The 20,577-nt window shown below is 44.7% G+C and overlaps 1 long non-coding RNA gene across 6 annotated transcripts; it reads left to right on the top strand.

Annotated features, from left to right (window-relative positions):
- Nucleotides 1–353: 353 nt before the first annotated feature.
- Nucleotides 354–17,750, top strand: LOC107137980. 6 transcript variants are annotated; one of them, XR_001502954.2, is made up of 6 exons: nt 354–511; nt 1,023–1,090; nt 1,272–1,777; nt 3,450–6,304; nt 15,143–15,711; nt 16,016–17,750. It is a non-coding gene; the product is annotated as an uncharacterized LOC107137980 (long non-coding RNA). The 6 variants fall into 6 exon arrangements; XR_007343815.1 differs by having other exon boundaries at nt 1,272–5,152; nt 6,124–6,304; XR_007343814.1 differs by having other exon boundaries at nt 1,272–6,304; nt 15,143–15,348; nt 15,638–15,711.
- Nucleotides 17,751–20,577: the final 2,827 nt, after the last annotated feature.

Raw genomic sequence — 20,577 nt, 5'->3', positions numbered from 1 at the left:
TAGGGAACAGCACTGCAGGCTTCCAGACCCACCAGGGAGGGTGGACTTGGCAAGAGGGCTTTCCAGATGTGAGAGGTGTGGCCACCCTGCAGACCAGGTGGTTTTCCTGCTCAGCAGATACCTTAGCTGAGATGAAGAACGGGATGATCTGGAAACTGCAAAATGGCTTAGTCTTATTATAAAGCTAACTGTGTTATTGTATAAACACTGTTCATTTATTTTATTCCGCTCTGTGGTAGGATGAATTTGGGGCTGGGAAACGGAGGCAATGCTTTTCCTTTGATTTGTGAGAACAGGTGTCCAGGTGGCCCTCCCCAGACAGCTGTAGAGAGGTCAGATGGATGGACCTTGCCCTGCCAACCCACCAGGCCAGCAGGTCAGGAGCTAGCAACACCAGCGTCTTCATCCACAGGGGCAAAGCAAGGCCTCGACATGGCCTGGAGAAGGAAATCCCTGACTTCTACTTTGCTCACTGTTAAGAGAAAGAAAGCAGGGGATAGCCGAGAAACAGGTGGGGAGTGTGACATTCCCAAGAATGCAGGAGGTGGGGTGTTGGGCTGTCTGAAAGAACTGCTGGCAGAACCTTCTCTATTCTGATACTTCCCTGCCCAGGGCCTCAAAGCTGCTGTAATTAAGAATCAAAGAAATGTACATTCAAATAATCAAAGAGTATTTCTTAAACTTATCAGATGGGCAAAATAGTAAATGTTTTTGAAATTTGCCTGTTAAACAGGTGCTCTCAAATCCTAAGGGAAAGAGTCCTGTAAGCTTTCTGGAGACATAATTTGAAAATATGTAGCCCCAAATATATCCTCTGACCCAGAGATTCAACTTTTAGGAATTTATCCTAAGAAAATTATGCATGTCATAAAGAATCACCCACAAAAAAAGGTAACTATAATATTTTTATAATGGTGAAAAAATTGAGACTTTGAGTAGTGGATAAATTGTGCTATTTTTATTCATTATAGTTCTGAGTGATTATAAATATAGATTAGTTTCTTTCTTTCTTTTTTTCTGAGATGGGGTTTTGCTATGCTGTCCAGGCTGGGCTGTCAAACTTGGAATCCTACAGTCTCAACTTGCCAAGGTATGGATTCATTAACATGGAAAATGTTCACAGTATACTGATGGAGTGAAAAAAGTTGATTTCTGAACAGTATTATGATCCCATGTTTTTAAAGAAAAATGTATTTATATTTATTACCTATGGCCAGCTAACAAATTAGCCTACAACTTTGTATCTTAAAATAGCAATTATTTGTTCACAGGTTCTGTGAGTCAGGAATTCAGGGTGGATTCAGCTCCTCACAAGGCTCCTGAAGCTTGACTGGGCCACAGGAGCTGCCTGCAGATGGCTCTCCCACTGGCAGCTGGCAGCAGGAGGTCCATACCCCACACATGGACCTTCTGCAGGAGCTCCCTCCTGACATGGAAGCTGCTTTCCCCCAGGGCAAGTGAGCCCAAGAGCAAGACAAAGATGGTCACACCTATCAGGACCCGGCCTCAGAAGTCACAATTTGTATCTTCTGTGATAGTCTATACTACTGATAACACAAATCCATCCTATTTGGTGTAGGAGGGGACGACATAGCAGCCTGAGAACTAGGAGGCAGGGGTCCTTGGGCCATCTTGGAGGCTGTCTATCTCAGTGTTTGTGCTTGTTCATTCCATAAACATCTTTTGAGTGCCTACCAAACATCACACTGGGGACATGCCTATAAAAAGAGAGGCAAGCTTGCTGCTCTCCAGGAAATCACCTTCCAGGGAAGAGGAAGTAAGAAAAATCCTTATAAACAGTGATCAGTGAGTGAAGGGAAGAATGGGGGAGGTGATGCTGGGGTGGGGCAGGGGCAGATAAAGAACCTCGCAGGCCATATAGGGAATTTAGATTTCATTCTAAGTGTGATAGAAAGCCACTAGAGGGTCTCAAGCAGACACGTGACATGGCCTGAGTTATATTTTTTCAAGGATCCCTCTGGCCCAGGGTGGAAAATGAATTCAGAGGCAAACACAGAAGCAAAGAGATAGGTTAGAAGTTCTTAAAGTGATGGCTTGAAGAAAGACAGGAGCAATCCTAGTGAATGTGAGTGAGTGTGTGTGTGTGTGTGTGTGTGTGTGTGTGTCCTGTTTTTCTCTCCCCCCACCCCGCTACCCCACTTGGCCCTTGGCCCAGCACAGTGCTGGCACGGGAAAGGAGGCAATAGTCCAAGTGGATGACACTCCACTTGGACTGACCATCAAGAAATGGCGCTCACTGTGTGACATCCAGTCACTCCTGTTCTGTGCCTCAGTTTCCTCATAAGTAAGAAGAGAGATGCAAATGAAGTCAATGGTTTGCTGATTTTTTAGGCAGTGAAATCATATCCCCCCCTCAATCAGAAACAGCATTATGACATACAAACCAACTGAGAGAGAGTGCTGGCAGGAGTGGGGCTGGGCTGCAGCCTCCCCACCAACCCCAGCTGACCCTCACGCCCACTACCGCTCCACAGGCTGAGTGTTCCCTGAATGTTCATCGTCAGCCAGTTGGCTTGATTTCTGCCAGGCCCTTCCTGCTGCCACGTTGAAATGCTCTGTTCCACGTCCCTCCACCTGGCAGCGTCTGGACATTCCATTCCATTCCATTCGTACACAGGGCTGTGGGGCTGGGAACGCTGCACTGTCCCTACTGGGAAGGGAGGCCTCAATATCTGGGCAAGGAGGGCGAGTTTTCACTCATATTTACCATCAGACTCTCCAGGCTCTCCAGGGAGGAAGAAGCTGCTCTGAGATCCCCCTGGTAAGCTGTCCGATGAGTGGCTGCTTTTCTCTAAGCTCCTTGGATAAAAACTGTCAGGGAGATTTTCTGGTTGAAATCTTTTACTCCCTCCAAGGCTGCGGCCCTGACAGCTTTCTTTCCCAACCAAGTTTCTCACTTCAGGGAAATATCCTCTCCCCTCTGAGCCTCCAAGCCTCCTCTACAAAGTGGGATTATCAACATCCACTATCCAGCCAAGTGCATCAGGGCAGACATCCTCATTGTGAGAATATTCAAATATGCAAATACTGGTTGCTGAAAAGCTGGCCCAGTACTGAAGCTCTCTTGATCCCAACATTCCAGCCACCCCACTCTGAGGACCCAGATGTCCACAAGTCAGCAGTCTAAGTTTAAGGGTCACACAGCAGGAGCCTGCAGATCGAGCTCCAGCACTATGGACAGGCTCAGTTCTGACAGGCCAGGACCTGAGCCTTAGAGGCTATTAATATCATAATATTACACTTGGCTACAGTGGTGTGAGATCATGTACATGAGGCAATCAGCATGTAAGTTCCTGTGGAACAGAGGGATAATAATTCTTTTAATCTTCGTAATTCACAGAGTTGGACTTCCCAAGTTTTATTTTCCTTAATTTTTTTTTTTACTGGTAGATGGACACAATATCTTTATTTTATTTATTTATTTTTAGGTAGTGCTGAGGATCAAACCCAGTGCCTCACGTGTGCTAAGCAAGTGCTCTACTACTGAGCTACAATGACAGTCAAGTTTGTTTTTCTCAAAGCCCAGCCCATTCCCCTTCCCGTCTACAACACATGGTGTCCTCTATCCAGAGCTCAGACTTTGAGGTTGCCACTTTGTTTGTGTGTTGCCTTTCAAATATTCTTGAGTCTCTGTGTGGTTATGCTTGTTTCCTTTGTGGGTTGATTCTAGATAGGATGAGGTAAAAAGGGGTGAACCCATCTTACAATCAGTGGTACAGGAAGGGCTGTTCTCAGCCTTTAGTCTCCGCTGGTACATGCATAGCCCTGGAGCTCATCTCAGTGTACATTCAGCAGTCAGAGCTGCTGGACCTGCCTCACAGAAACCCACCTATGGACCAAGAGAAGCAGCTGTCTGCAGCTGACTCACAGAGCACCTTGGCCACGCACACTGAAGCAATAGAGTGTATGCGTCTTGCTTCTTGAAGTTGGTTAAATGGTAATCTGCCCCCCCCAAGATATGTCTAGATCCGAACCCTAAGAATTTATAAATGTGACCTTATTTGAAAGAACAGTGTTTGTAGATGTTATTAATTTGGGATCTGAAGATAAGATTGTCCTGGATTATTCTGGTGGGCCCTAAATCCTAGAACCTAGAAACTATTGTCTTTCTCACTGCCTCCACCTTGTAGGAAAAGTTTCTCACCAGAATGTGTTCTACACTGTACTTTTTGTCTTTTCCCCTTCCTACCAGTAAAAAAAGTTGTGAATCATTCATTCAAGAACATGAACTTTTCAGACCTGGCTGAGCTGGAGGCACCACCGTGGGAGATGAAAGTTTCAGCACAAAGAACCCATGAACCAGAACATCTACCAAGACTGTAGGACAAGTTGTACAGGTTTCTGCCTAGAGGAACCAACTCCACCTTCAACCAAGTAGTACTGAAGAGGGGACAGGAACCCTGGTCAGGTGGAGGGGGCGGGGATAAAATTTCACATGTCTAAGGCAAAATTCAAAGAGAGAATATTCAAATGAGACCCTTCATATCACAGGTGAGAAACCTGAGATCTAGAAAGGGGAATGGACTTGCCCAACGACACCCACCAAGAGACAGACCTAACATACCCAATTCCAGGTCAAGTCCATCTCACTACTCCAACTTCTCCTGAAGGGTAGAGCTAGGGAGAAGGTCAAAAGTTGTAGCCAGGGATTCTCATTGTGAGGACTTGCAGCTGCAGCATTATCTGTGAACTTGTAAGAAATGCAAATTGTAGGCCCCATCTCAGACCCGAAAGCCTGGCAGCAGTCCCTCTTTAACAGGCCTCCAGGTGATTCTGATGCTAAAGTTTGCTTTAGGCAAAGGAATGATCTCTAATCAGGGAATTTTCAGAATGCAGGGCAGTTTTGGAGATGTTTTTTTCTGGGACTTTTCAAATGACTTGTCCTGCATTGAGATATTATTCAGGGCCAGCAAACAGGGCTACTAAGAGGAGCAGAACTGAGGAAATGCATAGGAGCCTTCTACTGGTTGGGGTGGCTTCTGAGTAGCCAGGGAGGCCCAGGCCCAGGCTCTGAGCTGGAGGTGACATAAACAAATATTCTGGCCAGGGACCAGCCAGCACCTGGTTTCATCTCAACAACCCACAGGCAGACCTTTTCTGGCTGCAACGGGGACCTTGGTTGCCCAAAGAGGTCAGTTTCCTTTTCTTCCAGTTTTGACAGATCAGCTCCTCTTCCCTTTTGCCTTAAAAAACCACATCTCTGTCCTTTACTATAGATGTTAGCAAACTTGAAATTGGAGATTAGGGGCTCTAAATCTGGGGTTCCTTACAGATTCCAATCTTCAGGATTTCTTCTTCCCTTCCAGCTAAAGACAGCCCTCAACAGACTTGATCCCAAATAGCTCTGATTCAGGATCTTAGAAATTCATGCTGTCTCCACTGGCCTGATCTCTGATGCCAACCCATTTCATGACCCTGGCCCAGTTACCAAATCCCACAAACACTTTTTTTCCCCATCTGCTAAAGAAGGGAGTTGGATAGAGTGAAATGGCCTTGTTTTTCTTTACATTTTGATGATGGAAACCCCAGGTATTTGGATAGCAGGCCACAAATGCCTTGCCTCCCAATGATGGCATACCTAGATTACAGATAAATTCCCCAGGAAGAACACAGTAGTCTGACAAGCCAAACCCACAAATGATTGTGGAAACCCTGAGTTTAAAGATAATGGTATTGTTAAGAAGGTTTGGCTGGCATTTAATTTGTCCTTATCCTAATGACTTTAGGAAACCAGATGTAAAAGAGTCCATCTGAAAGATAGGCAAACTCAAGTGTCATGTGCTTAGTTTGTTAGGACCCCATCCATTCATACATTTTATATTGCATCTTCTGACAAAAATCGAGGCAAATGTAACTAGGCTAAAAGCTCTTGATTGCTACTACATGATATAGAATCAGTTTTACTGTGTTGAGAGAAACAGGGACCAGAGGAGAAAGAAAAGAGAAGGAAAGCTGGAATAACTGAAAAGTAGCTAAGAAGAAAATGAAGAGAGGAAGGAAAGAAGGAAGGAGGGGAGGGAGAGAGAAATATCGTCCCTATTCAGCAAATGTCTATTATTAAGCAAAAAACTTTCTGTTTTTCTCTGGCTCTGTGCTCAAAAGGCCTCTGCTGAGCAGCATCGATAGAAGAACTGGGCCATGGTCCCCCTGCCAGGCAGAATCCATCAAGGCAGTGACAGCTCTCCAGAGAGGGTTTTCTGGCCCTGACGGAGCAGTATCCCAGAAGCTTCCTTTCAGGAACCAGTGTGGACCCAAACATACCTCAAGGCCAGGGGCAACTAAAGTAAGATCAAAGAAACTGGGCGGCGGGCTTAGAGAAATTGAGATTTGCTTCCCACAATGCTACACCCCTGGCACCAGGCTCATTGCATTGAGAGCTGGCCCTGGAGTCCTGGAAGGGTTATTGATAAGATAGTCAATCAGTTGACTTCAAGCTCCGTCTTTCTTTCTTTTCTTTCTTTCTTTCTTTCTTTCTTTCTTTCTTTCTTTGGTACTAGGGATTGAACCCAGGGCACTTAACCACTAAGGCACATCCCCAATCCTTTCTTATATATTACTTAGAGACAGGGTCTCACTGAGTTGCTAAGTACCTCACTAATCTGCTGAGGCTGGCTTTGAACTCTCAATCTTCCTGCCTCAGCCTCCAGAGTTGCTGGGATTACAAGTGTACACCACCACGTCCAGCTAAAAGGTTCATCTTTATTGAGCACTTCCTACAGTGTCCTGGGGAGGTGCTTGACCACTACCTTCACGGCATTTGCAAGGGAAAAAATGTCATTGTGCAATTTAAAAAGAGCCACTGTTGGTAGCTAATCATGTTGGTAGCTAATTTTTATACAAAAGGAAGGAAAGAGGAACAAGGGAGGAGTCTACAGCAGCGAGTGACCCAATTTTAGGAAGCTAAAATCAATTCAACTGGCCCAAGGTCACCTGGCAAGTATTTGATAGAAATGGAATGTAAGCCCAGCAGCCTGGATCACAGACTCTGAATCCTGAGCCACTTTGACACCTGATCTCCATCAGTATAGTCAGGACATGGAGCCAGGGTATAAAGAAGATGACACTTCCAGCTGGAACTTGTTGCTTTGAGCTAGAAGCATCTACCAGGCAATTGACGATGCTTCCTGGCACTCTGGAAGACAGGCCTGCTGCAGAGGGTGGGGGTGCTTGAAAGGCTTTCTGTGCTGTCTGCCTACTCTCTCCCTGCTTGGAGGAGAGAGCATTGGAATTGGCTGTTTTGTTTCTGAGCTCGTCTCTAGCAAGGTTATATGTATATATATAGTCAGCAGCATATCATCTATTCTCTCTTGGCTCTTACAAAGGCACAAAGTCTTTATGGTGAGCCGATCAATGACCATTCAGAGCATTCTTTTCATCCACACACAAAAAAATCAATTAGTCAGACTGAACCAAAAAGAGGAGCAGCAGGATGGTCTAACTGATGAATCCTGCTTCTGAGAAAGCTTATACTGTGCAGTTATTCATTTAATCTTCAAAACAACTCCACGAGGTAGGTACTGTGATTGTAGCCATTTTTACACATTGACACATTCCCTATGGATGAAAGTCTTTTAAGTAAGATATGTATTTGTTGATGGAAAGAGGCCTGGGCTTAGAATGAGGACACATGGCTGGCAGCTCAGAAGTGTGTGATGGGTCTAAGTCTTCTCATCTGTAAAGTGGGAGCAAGGGGTTAAGGAATTCCCAAAGTTCCTTCCTGCTAAGGCTTATGGATTTTGTCACTGTCCCCAGGGCCTTGTCTTTTCATTGGCTTCCTGGGCCCAAGCTTAGCTCCTGCTGCCCCATGTCTTAGCAGGCACAGGCTTGTGGCTTCCACTCAAAGCTGTGCCTTCCTAACCCATGCCAGGGCTTTCATTGAGCATCTGTCATCACTTCCTGTTTTTGGCATTAACTTGGGGGGTTGGGAGATGGCACCCTGTGGTGCCTGGCCAAAAGGCTGGCCCTTCCCTGATCTGGTTGGGAAGATGGGAGGACTATGACAGATGGTGAACAGAGCTACCCCTACCCCTGGGCCCGTGGGTAGCTATCACCTGCCACCTCTCTCCGGCTATGGTCTTGCTCTGCTGGCAGTACCCTCTGTGGCCTAGCCAGTCAGCCAAATGGCCTCTACAGTGGAAGACCACTGAGACTTAGTTTTCTGCTTCTTGCTGCTTTGATTTTTAAGTCAGCATTTTCATTCTGTTGGATGAGGACGTTCAGATCCTCTTCTGCTTCAAATGCTCTCTGGCACAGAATCAGGGAAAAAAAGAGGCTCATTGGCCCTCTGTTCTCCCACTGGTTAGAAGGCCTGCAGGCAGGTGGAGGCCACGTCCAGAAGGAAGAGATACTCGCCAGGAAGTGAGTGTGGAGGGAGTCGAGGCCTGGACTTTGGGCCCAATTTTGCCTTTTCCTGTTCCTCTCAGAGACATGATTGTGACCTAGAGGTAGGAGGGAGTAGGAAATACCTCTGGGGGTCTACCTCTGGGGGTCTTTCCTGGTCTCAAACCATATCTCTACATCAGAGTTGGCACATCACAGCCCAGCTGGATGAATTTTTTTTCTTTTTTATAAATAAAGTTTTATTGGAAGCCCATTGATCATAGGTGCTTTTGTGTGCCAGAGTTGAATAGTTACAACAGAAGCCATATGTGGTCCACAAAGCCTAAAATATTTACTATCTGACCCTTTATAGAAAAGCCTGCCAACTTCTGCTAAACATAGCTCTTCTCCCAGTTGTAGGGTTCTAGAAATGACTGTTTCTCTCCTAAGCCGAAGCTGTGTAATAATACAGGCCTCTTGTAGCCAGGTGTGTTTTCAGTTTATGTGCACCGCATGAATGGTCTATTATATATCACCCCTGGTGGGATCTGAGACAACAGGTCATAATCAAACACACTAATTTTTCTGTAGTGAAATATATAACTATTCCTACTTTATGGGATAAATATAACCATAAATAGATTCCCATCATTTCAGGCCTGTCTCCACCCACTGAATGTGTTCACATGTGGCTGCCAAATGAGATACAAAAATCACTTTCGGTGTCACAGTCCTCTTTGGTAGATTAGGAGGCTGAGATTGAGAAAGGAGGTACAGTGCTGAGGTCAGCCACCTTGTGAAGATCAGGGCCCAGACTACACCAGATGTCTCTCCAAATTCCTATCCCAGCCTCATTGCAGTCTGGAGTTCATCCCTCTGACCCCTCCCTCCTTCACAAACCCTCCTCTGAAAGTGAAAGTCTATATTTACTTCTGACTTTTCCAATTTTTTAAAATCTTTTTTTTTCTTGCCTTGAAATCCATCACTTAATTACTTGCCACATGGTGTCGTTATGCCTCAGTGGTCTTCTCATCTCTTTGAGGACAGGGTCTGTGAATTCCATTTGTTCTCGTCTTCCCTACAGGATTGAAGGGCCAGTATATCAGTGATGATCCATGATGATCCATTGTTGATTGAAGAAAGTATCTAACTGATCTGAGTGCTGAAACTCACTTCTCATACCCAGTAGGGTGTGCAATAGGGAAGGGGGAGTTCCCCGCACCTCTGAACTAGCATGTGGAACATACCCATTTGCCTCCAGTGAAAACCCTGACACTCCACAATCAGGATGGCTGGGAGCAGGGAGCTTGGAGATACAAACGTGGAAATGAAGCTGTGTGTGTGATTTGTTAGGCTGGTAAATGCTGCAGGAAATTCATAGGTGATGCATACAGATATCTCAATGATCAAGGACAACCAGCAGTCAAAGGTGACCTGTGCTCTGTGGTTGGTGTCAGCAAGGAGGACAAAGACAAAGTCTGCATTTAGGGAAAGCATTTAGGTGAATCTCTTAGCTGAGTGCTCCTGTGGGGCTTGGATAATGCTGATGAATATGTGCATTTTGAAGTGGTCAGGAGTTGATCTGATCATCTATCACATATAAAGATGCCTTTGGGAGCAACTAACCCTTTCTCTGCTGATGAGAAGTCCAACCCCTTATGAGGAGGTGCCTGGGCAGCATCACCACAGCATTCATCATCATTATCAGACGACATCACTGCTGGGTGGGTTACTAAAGAGCCTGCTTCTGGGGTGATTGGGTGAAGCTGTCACTGCCCTCACTGGTCTTCCGATCCAACCATTTGCAGAAAACACTAAGAGACCATGTGGGTGGCTGGTGGGTGAAGCATGGTGAACTACATGTGAATCTGACTCTGCCATGTAGTAGCGGCTAGCTGACCTTAAACAAATTCCTTACTTTTTCTGAGTTCAGATTTTTATCTGGGAAAGGGGTTATTAGTAACCCCTCTTTCTCAGATTTGTTGTAAGACATAATGAGATTGTCACTATTAAATATTCATAGAAGTAAACCATAAATCCCTCCCCTGCCTGCCCACTTTTTGGTCTCTGAAGGCAAATGGTAACCAGGGAGGGCATAGGTGTGGCACACATACTACCCTTCTCCCTCTCAAGGCATAGGCAGGCATTAGTAATCAATCAGCACCCTAGACTCTGTTCTGCTAAGCTTAAATGAGTCCCCGATACCTTCAAAACAATGTTACAAGCTACCCGACCAATGAGGACCTCAGGCCAGTCCTAATACAATGCAATCAGCTCATCCCTAGATAGTGGGGAGTCTCAGAGCCTAAGTGAGTTAAGATTACAATAGGATCAAGAATATTTGATGGACCACTGGGACAGGAATTTGTTTAGATGAAAAACAAGAGAGCCTTCTGGAAAAGAATTTATCCTAAGAGAAGAGAGAAGAGAGCCACACAGCTTAAATTCAAGGATAATGACCCATGTTGCAGGAGTGGGAATGCAGATTTTGCTAGACTGGAGTCTGAGCTACTCTCCACTTGACTGAGCCTGGGCCCATTTTTGCAGGAAAATATAATTTTTTTTACAAGAAAATTATAAAAGAGCAGTTTCACAGTGATGGCCAAAGATGATGAAGCTCTAAGACAGCAACCATTGCCACTATGGAAGGGGAGTATACCTCCAGCCTCCATACCCTTGCCAAGTGTCGGCATGGGAGAGAAGAGACGTGGGCAGGAACTGGACATTGGCAGCTTCAGAATGAGCAGCAGCAGCAGGACCCTTGGTGGCACTCCAACACAACTGGCTTCAGCAGGCACCATATGTGGTTGTTGTCTGTGCCCTTGACTGAGACCAGCACAGCAAGGCAGAGCTGGTGAGCCAGCCGGTATCAGGGGCTCTAAGACTCCCAGAGTGAATCACCACTGGAAACCCCAGAACTACTGGGGGGAATTCAGTGTCCCTTAGAGTGAATAGGAGGCAGCCAGAGAAATGTTTTAAAATATTATTCCTTGAACTCCTCCCAATCTAGTCCCTGGTGGCCTCAGAAACTACTGAGTCAGTATATGATCTGGAGCCCTCATACATCTACATTTTTTTTTTTTTTTTTTACCCGGGATNCTAAGTTCATCAGCAAATTTTTTTTTTTTTTTTGTACCCGGGATTGAACTCAGAGGCACTCAACCACTGAGCCACATTCCCAGCCCTATTTTGCATTTTATTTAGAGACAGGATCTCACTGAGTTGCTTAGCACCTCACCATTGCTGAGCCTGGCTTTGAACTCCCAATTCTCCTGCCTCAGCCTCCCGAGATGCTGGGATTACAGGCATGTGATGCTGTGCTCAGCATCTTCTACTATTTTTTGAGGAGTATTCTTTTTGTAAGTTACCTCTGGAGTCATCATATTATGAAATAAATATTTGATATTCCACCCCACTTCTTGACTAGTAACTCCTAAAACCCTTGTAATCTGGTCAGAGTATCTTTTTTATGCTAATGAGATGACTAATAGCTGGCATATCCTAAAGGCTTCAAGATGTAGGCTGATCATAAGAAAGATCAACAGGTGATTAGAGGGTTGCAGAGAGGAGAAGGACTAGAGGTTGAGCTGATCACCAATGACCAATAGTTTAATTAATCACACTTATATAATGGTGTTTCCATAACCCCCCACTTCCCGCCCCCCTCCAATTCATGTGGCTACATGGAGCTTCCTGAGAGCTAAATGCATGAAGGTTCCTGAAGGGTAGCGTGCTCAGAGAGGGCAGGGAAGCTCTGGGCCTCTTCTCATGACTTGCTCTATGCATTTGGCTATTTATCTCTATTCTTTATAATAACTGTGTAGGTGTACGTAAAATGTTTCCCTGAGCTATGTGAGTTACTCTAGCAAATTCTTCCAACCCAAGGAAGAGGTCATGGAAAACTCCCATTATATCCCGTTGATTAGAAGCATAGGCCACAACCTGTGCTTGTGACCAACAACTAAAGGGTCGAGGGAGTTGGAAGTTCTGTGGGACTGAGCCCTAACCTGTGGGATCTGACACTCTCTTCAGGTAGGGAGGGGCATAATGAAATTAAAGAATGCCCGCATATCTGTGGGGGTCACAGAAACATTGAGTTTAGTGTCGTGGGAAGTAGAGAATAGGAAAAACCTAATTTGGGGGATGGGATTGTGGCTCAGTGGTAGAGTGCTGGCCTCCCATGCAGGAAGCACTGGGTTTGATCCTCAGCACCACATAAATGTAAAATAAATACATTGTGTTCACCTAAAACTAAGAAATAAATATTTTTTAAAAAAACAAACCTAATTTGGCTTTTCTTCTACATGTGAAAGGTACAGATCCAATGAGGTTGTGCCTCATTGTGTCCTCCACAGTTTCCAGAGCAACTGATATGATGGTAGTCCCTGAAAAATGGCTGGCCAAGGGAATGAAGAGAGGAGTGAATTAGTGAAAGGAAGGAAGGAAGGAAGGAAGGAAGGAAGGGTGGGTACACACACACAACAGTGTGTGCCCTAAAAGCCAGTGTTGCTGGTCTCTTACTGATCAGCATTTCAGTTTTCTCTCATTCCTCTCTTTCCTGGTTTTTTTTTTTTTTTTTTTTTTTTTGGTACCAGGGATTGAACTCAAGGGCACATAACCACTGAGCCACATCCTTTTTATTTTTTGAGACAGGGTCTCACTAGATAACTCATAGCCTCACTTATTTGCTGAAGGTGGCTTTGAACTCTTGATCCTCCTGCCTCAGTCTCCCAAGCCCCTGGGATTACAGGCGTGTGCCACTGCACCTAGTTTCTTTCCCTTCTTTCCACACATTTCTTGTTTCCTTTGTTTTCACCACCCTTGTCTTTTCTCCTTTGTGAGCTTCCTTTCTCATGGTTTCACTCTTCCGAGATCAGAATGAAAGTCTGGATCAATTTTCCATTAATTAATTCATTAATTAATTGAGTCAATAATTATTTATTGATCTCCAGCTGTTCCTTTGTCCTTTCATGTAGTCACTTGACAAGATGTTTATTGAGCATCAGACCAGTAGTGTGTCTGATGTGGTGCCAGGAGTTAACTAATAGGGAGACAGTAAGTTCTCTGCTCTCTAGGGTCTGACAATCTGAAGCACAAAGCAGACAGGAAATGGCAATTGCTGAGCTCTGCTGACCCATGGCTCCCTTCCTGATCAGTTGCCCCGGTTCGGGTTGTGAAGGTCAACTCCTCGACCCCCCACCTCCATGTTGTTTTGCCTCTTGCCCTTTGTTAATTGGTCTAGCACACTGCCTGGGGTAGCCACATAATTAATATGGCATTTACAGAGCATCAGGCCCTCTCCTCACTGCCTCCCTTCACCCTGCTCCTCATTTGTTCAGTGGCTCATGCTCCTTCAATCCTCCCTGCTCCTCCCTATCCTCAGCTCTGTGAATTAGAGAGATCTTGGAGTGTTTCTGGAACTCTGACACCCAGCACGGAAGCCCTGTCTATAGCCTCCCCAAAGCTGGTCCCTCAGCTGGGGCCTACCTCCAACAGCAGCCAGCCCCTCTCCTTCATGAGCCTCCTGTCTTGGCTCCACAAAGACCGATCCACATGTTTAGCTCAAGTGGACACACTTTATCCAGATTGCAGCTTGGAGCTCAACACAATCCTGACACATCTTTTAGTTGCAGCCTATCAGATATTGAATTTATAGCTCTTATGTTCCTTTTCAGGATTCTCTTCTTTTTAATTTTATATTTTAAATATTCTTTTAGTTGTAGATGGCACAATACCTTCATTTTATTTATTTATTTATTTTTATGTGGTGCTAAGGATCAAACCCAGTGCCTCACATATACTAGGCAAGCAATTTACCACTGAGCTACAGCCCAGCCATAGGATTGTCTTCTTGAGGATAAATATTTCCAAGTTATCAATTTTTTCAAATGCAAATATGACCTCTCACAATACTGAAGAACTTTCTCTGGTCAGAATCTAGTTTTCCTCTAGACTGACTGACTTTCTTTCTTTCTTTCTTTCTTTCTTTCTTTCTTTCTTTCTTTCTTTCTTTCTTTCTACTGGGGATTGAACTCAGGGGCACTCAATTACTGAGCCAAAACCCTATTTTGTATTTTATTTAGAGATAGGGTCTCACTGAGTTGCTTAGTGCCTCGCCATTCCTGGGGCTGGCTTTGAACTCGTGATCCTTCTGTCTCAGCCTCCAGAGCTGCTGGGATTACAAACATGTGCTACCACACCTGGCTCCTCTAGATTCTTTAAAAAGAATCTCGTCCCCACAATGGACAACTACCCAGAGGGCTGCCAGGCAATTGAGGTCAGCTGGTTCATTGTCTGGTTTAAAGTGACCTTTATACCTATTTGTACGCCTGAAGTTTGCACTAATTACTATTTACATACTCTTGCTCTTATTGAACTGATAACCAACTAAAACCACCAAGTCTTCTTGTATGAATGAAATAAGAGAATTCTAGGTTGAAAGCAAGAGAAACCACAAGACTATCTAGTAGTCCAATTCACTAATTTTGCAGGACAGGAAACAGGTCCAGAGAGGGCCAGGTTCTATGCAGAGGCTTGCAACTTATGCAGAGTGGAGGTGGTATGGGTTCTCTTGACTCCTGTTCTGGTGCTCATTCTGCTACATCAGGCTGCCTCCTGATTGGCAGCCATTTCAGGGAAAAAGTGGAATGTGTCTTCTACTTTCAAGTCAGTTTTTCTCATTCAATATTTTGTGCTATTGGGTTTCTGAACCCCATGAATGACCCTGAGTTTAACCCTTTTAGGTTTCAGCTTACCTATTTCTTCAGGCTGTCAGGATCACTTCCTGCCTTGTTTTTGCCAGGCATTGCTGTGGCAGGTCCTCCCCGTCTTTGGTCTTATGTTAGGCTCATATATGGAACTTCCTCCAGCTCTGGAGGCTCTTCATTCTGTGCCAAGTGCCAGCTTGTCCCACTGCAAGCCTGGCAGGGAGGACATACTGCCTGGAGACAGACAATGGACACTGTGCTTCCTCTTCGGCTCCCCTGCTGCCTGGCTCTTGCCTTCCATGTGAGTCCTTCTCCTTCCACTTGCTTCCTGTCCTGCCTAGTCTATTGGGAGCCCCACAAATCCACTTCAGACTCCACTACCAGAATGTTGTAGTGGAAGCCTCTGAACTAGGCACATATAGATGCTGGGTCCTCTCACTTTCTGGATTCACATTATTTCTGTCTCTGTCATCTCTACTTTCTCATCTGTGTAGTGGGTGGAGATGGAACTCACAGCTAGTGAACATGTGCTCTGTACTCGTAGCTGCCAGTGGCTTCATATAATTGTCACCAATATCCCACTCCCTTAGTAGACAACATTCCTATTTCAAAGAAGAGAAGACTGATGTCAGAGAAGTTAATTTGCCAAGGATTTTGCAAGCTGGTAAGTGAAAGAGTTTCTTTACCCCCTGTCCTCTCTTGTTGAGTTATTATAAAAATCAAATAATTTAGTAATGAATGTGAAACTGATTTGAAAAGAATAAAGCATGTAAACATAAGGGAGTATTATAAAAGACTGAGATTCCTTGCTTGCGCTCTCTGCTTCTCCTTTTCTGTCACCTCTCTTAAGTATAAACTGCTGCCTTTGGTCCAGACCTATCAAAGAAATGTCATAAAACCATTTTTCAAAATGTCAAATGCCCATGTACTTTAGCCCAAAGTAATTAAGCCCTTTTATTTTCTCTAAGTCACAATGCAGAACCCTGGGAGCTTCCAGAATGCGCCCTTTCTCCTCTATCCTGGACTAATGGAAATCAAGGCTGAAAGCTGAGCTTGCTGGGGAGTCCACGAGAGCCCTTCAGTGCCACAGAGGCCTGGCCTGACATTGGCGGGTCTCCAGCAGTGACCACAGAGTGCTAAATAATAGCAGGGTTGAATTATTTATCCAGGGGCCAATGACTTGTGATGGCATGGTTTACTTCTAGCAGAGTGCCAAGGTTCCTGGGTCTACGGTAAGTGGGTGGCAGAGGGAAGACAGCAGTCCTGGTCTCTAGACTGCCAGTCCTGCCTCTTCCTCCACTGCTCCCCAGAATCACCCCACCTTGTGTACAGCAATCCAAGCAAGGGCACCATGCCTGGGGGCAGCTGACATTTCAGTGACATTATTGGCTATTGACTCTGAGCTAGATATTTGTGAATACATTTTCCCAAGCATTTCTATAGCAACCTTTATTTTGCCTGTTTTCCCCCATGAAGAAATTGAGGCTTATGCTCCCAGTGACACAGTTGGCAAAGGGCAGAGCTAGAATGAAAGCCTGGGTCTGATATATCTAGGACACCACGTGTGCTCTTAGAATTCCTTCTTCCTGACAATTATTTTTATGAGCACAATCCAGGAAGTTTAGATGGTGCCAGCCATGATCTTGGGGAGCAGTGGATTCTTGGCCTGGTACTTACAGCCCTTCATGATCTGGTCCTGTTCTAGTTTTTTTTTTTTTTTTTAATCATTGCATTTTTTTCCTTCATAAGAATCACCTGGGAGCTTTAAAATACAGATTCTTGGATCTCATTCTTAGTTCACTGTAATCCTAAAAACCAGTGCTAGGACCCAGGAATTAGCATTTTTAAACCCAAATGATTATGATGATCTGTTGATTTGGAAGCCATCAACTGATCATCACAATCAGGCCAGCTTTCTCATTAGTACATTTCCAAATTACCATCTATATGTCCATCTCAATGACCTTGCTCAATTCTATGCACTTCACTTAGATTGACTTTTCTTCTACCCATTATTCTGTTAAGCCAGCTCATACTCCTTAAAAGGAACTTGACTACCACAGCTTGTAGAAATGTGTATGTTAGTTAGGATGTGTGTTTAGAAGCTGAGAGAGACCCAAGATAAGAGTTTTGCCTCATTTGACACCTAGAAATACATGTCTGTCTTCGCTAACAGTGCAGGAGTAATCAGTTCAGTTGTGGCTCCAGGGCATCAGGAACCCAGGCTCCCACAGTCTCGATTCTCATCCACCATGTAATTAGTGCCTTTGGTTCAGTGACCCAAATCAGCTCATCACCACACCCACACTCCAGCCAGCAGGAAAAGGAGAGATGGAGGAAGGGGGACCAGGAATTGCCCAGAATGATTCTGATCACATCTCACTGTCCAGGATCTGATCACATGGCCATATTCAGCTGCAACCAAGGCTGAGAAATTTAATTTTTTTTTTACTCAGTATAATTTCTATTAATCATGCTAGAGAAAGGGGAGAATGAATATTGGGGAACAACCTAGCAGGTTCAACTTTTACCTTGGTTTGTTATTCTCTGTTTGTATCTGTGTTCTCAGCTAAACTATGAAAGCTTTGTGAGAAATGGACCCCTGACTGTACCTGTTTGTGATCATTCTATGTGTCTAACATACGGAAAGCACAAGATGAATGTCGCTGATTGGCAGAGTAGACTACAGTGATTACAAAGCTCTGGGATGTGTCAGATTTTTATTTTAGCCCATGTTCTCCACAATTCAACCTCTCCAGGCTTCCATTTCATAGAAATATAACATCTAATTGAAAGGTATCTTTGATGTCATCTAGTTCAATCCTCTCATTTTATAGATGAGGAAACTAAAAACCAGAAAGGTAATGACTTATCCAGGACACAAAGCTTCATAAAGAGAAGAACTAGAGCCTAGGCCTTCTGGAAACCAACCCAGGCACTGTATGAAGTTCTCTTGCCATATCTGGAAAATGGGTTCTAGGGACAAGGTGTTCTTAAAGTCTCCTTCCAACATAGAAACCCTAATGCACAAACAGAATATTTCTACTGGGATAATTTCTAAGCACTCAACCATTGCATTTGCTAGATGTTGCTATGTATTGTAGCAGCTTAGACAGGTGAGCAAGAGGTGGAAAAGTTCAGAGCTTTGGGCTCCAGGGTCAGTGAAGACACAAAACTAGGTGGAGAAGGCAAAGGAGAGAAATGTGTATGAGACCCTACTGCCTGGTCACAAGCAGCAATATCCCCTGTGACCTGCTCTGAGATGACACTGTTGTTCTAGGTGCTGTGGAGCAGCTGCCCGTGGGGACTTGGGATCCAGGTCACACACAGTTAAATGGCAGTGGAAGAAGATGTATGTAACAATCAACAGAAGAAATGTCACAAGGCAAACTGGCCATCTTAGTAATAAGAGCTTCCATTTATTGCTAACTGCAATGTGTGCCCCTCAGTGTGATAGGTATTTATTTTATAGGCTTGATCTCATTAAATTCTCACGACAAGCTTCTGGGATTACTGAAGGTCATACAGCTGGTAAGTGGTGATTAATTGTCGGAGGAGTGGTGTGAAGAACATAAATTATGGAGCAGTTTGGAAAGAGCGAAGCCTGTGGATAGAGAGTGGTCTGGAAAGGCTCTGTGGGGGAGGAGAAAGTTAAATCGGGTCCTGAGCATACAAGGGATTTGTGGGAGAGGGGAAGAGGAAAAGGGAGGGCCGATGGCAAAGGCAGCCTTGGTGAGGGGAAGCAGGGAGTGAGTGAGGTCCCAGGTAAAGTACGAGTCAGAGCCAAGGGCAAACACCCAAGCTGTGGAATTGTGAGGCTAGGGAGTGATGAAGGGGAACGACACACCAATAATCATTCTCAGGAAACGAAAAGGATAAAAAGTCAATGGACACTCCATGGCTCACCCGTGGCCTACTGCCAAAGAGAAGAGGAGAGAAAATGACTGGAAGACTCTGAAAGCAATTTGTGTCAAGAGCCTTACAAAGAAGTATATATCCTTTCATCCAGGAATCTCGCTTCTAGGATTTACCCAAAGAAAGAGTTGCTTAGTGCCTTACTTTTGCTAAGGCTAGCCTTGAACTCACAATCCTCCTGCCTCAGTCTCCTGAGCTGCTGGGATTATAGGTATGCGCTACCGCTCCTGACTTGAAATGTTCATTTTTAATTTAAAATCTCTGAACACTAAACATATCTGCTTTGTCTTTAAAGACAATTCATTATCTATTCCCCCACGCCTCCAACACAAATAGTCCAACTAAATGATTGTTCCATGGTTGCTGCATCCACAGAGTCTGGAAGTTTGTGCAAACCTGGTTTGCCCGGGTTCCCACGTAAAGCTTCCTGTCTCCTGGCTTCCACTGCATTGCAAACACTGAAGTTTCCCATTAATGTTCTGTGTAGCCATTTAGATAAATTGTCTTCCTCAGTGTCATAAATCTTAAATGAACAACACTCTCATTTCAGAGGACAGGCACCAAAGCTTCTTTCAAATTTGAAGATGTATGTGTCTGTGGCTTTCAGAATGCCAGGGGTCCTTCATCAATATCTGCAGGGCCTTCCCAAGTGTAGGAATGTACCGTGTCTGGTGGAAAGACATCACTGTACTTGGATCGCTAGTTTTCACCTTTATCCTTCCTGTTGGGTATTTATTTTTCTTCCTTCCTCTGAAATAGTTGAAATATTAACAGAGTAAGAGAGGCAGTACATTAAATATAACTTGATCAGAACCCTCCTGTCTTCACGCTCACTGCTAGAGGGGCAACAGAAAGGTTAATAACTAAGAGAGGCCCCCCACGCACTTAACCACAGTGCAGCACCCTATCACCAGGTGACAATTAGAAACCTTCCATGAATGCTAATGACGAGTGATCAAACAGAGCTTTGCCCAAACCAGGCGGACCACTGCATTAGCTCAGCTCTCCATTCATCACGGAGCTGACAGCCTGCTGAGCTCAAGGTTGAGTACGCAGCTCTGCCTTTCTGTGTTACCCAGTGAAATGGTCCATGCTGCTAGGACTGAGTGGGAGAAGAGTTGGGGAGGGAATGAAGGAAATGAAACAGGCTTGTCTTGGGCGTGCTTGGGCAACAGCTCAAAGTGTCTGAGACTTGAAGAGAAATGTTGCATAATGATCTTGCTTGTTCCTGCTTGCAACTTTCTGGCTCTCATACAGGGATGGTCCTACCTCAAACAACTTTCACTTTTTGGAGGCAGCATGACAAATTGGAGCAAACACCTAGTCAGTTATAAGACTTTGGACAAGTCACTCAGGCCTGTTTTCTCATCATCCATAGAGTAAATGGGCTGGATGAGAGTAGCAGTTTTCAAACTGGGCTCCTTGGGGTGCTAAGTTCCACAGAGCTGACTTAGACTCTGCCAGGTGTGCTTCCTGAGTGTGCATGGGGTGGGTAGACAGGTAAATACTAAACCCTATTGCTCCATGTGAGCTTATTGAATTATATTTGTAGACTACTTTAAAATGGGCAGATTGTGGTCTTACCTATGAATCTCATTTGATCCTCACAATTTTG

The sequence above is a fragment of the Marmota marmota genome, unplaced genomic scaffold (assembly GCF_001458135.2).
Source record: "Marmota marmota marmota unplaced genomic scaffold, marMar, whole genome shotgun sequence".
Lineage (NCBI taxonomy): Eukaryota > Metazoa > Chordata > Mammalia > Rodentia > Sciuridae > Marmota > Marmota marmota.
This window is presented reverse-complemented; position numbering and strand designations above follow the sequence as displayed.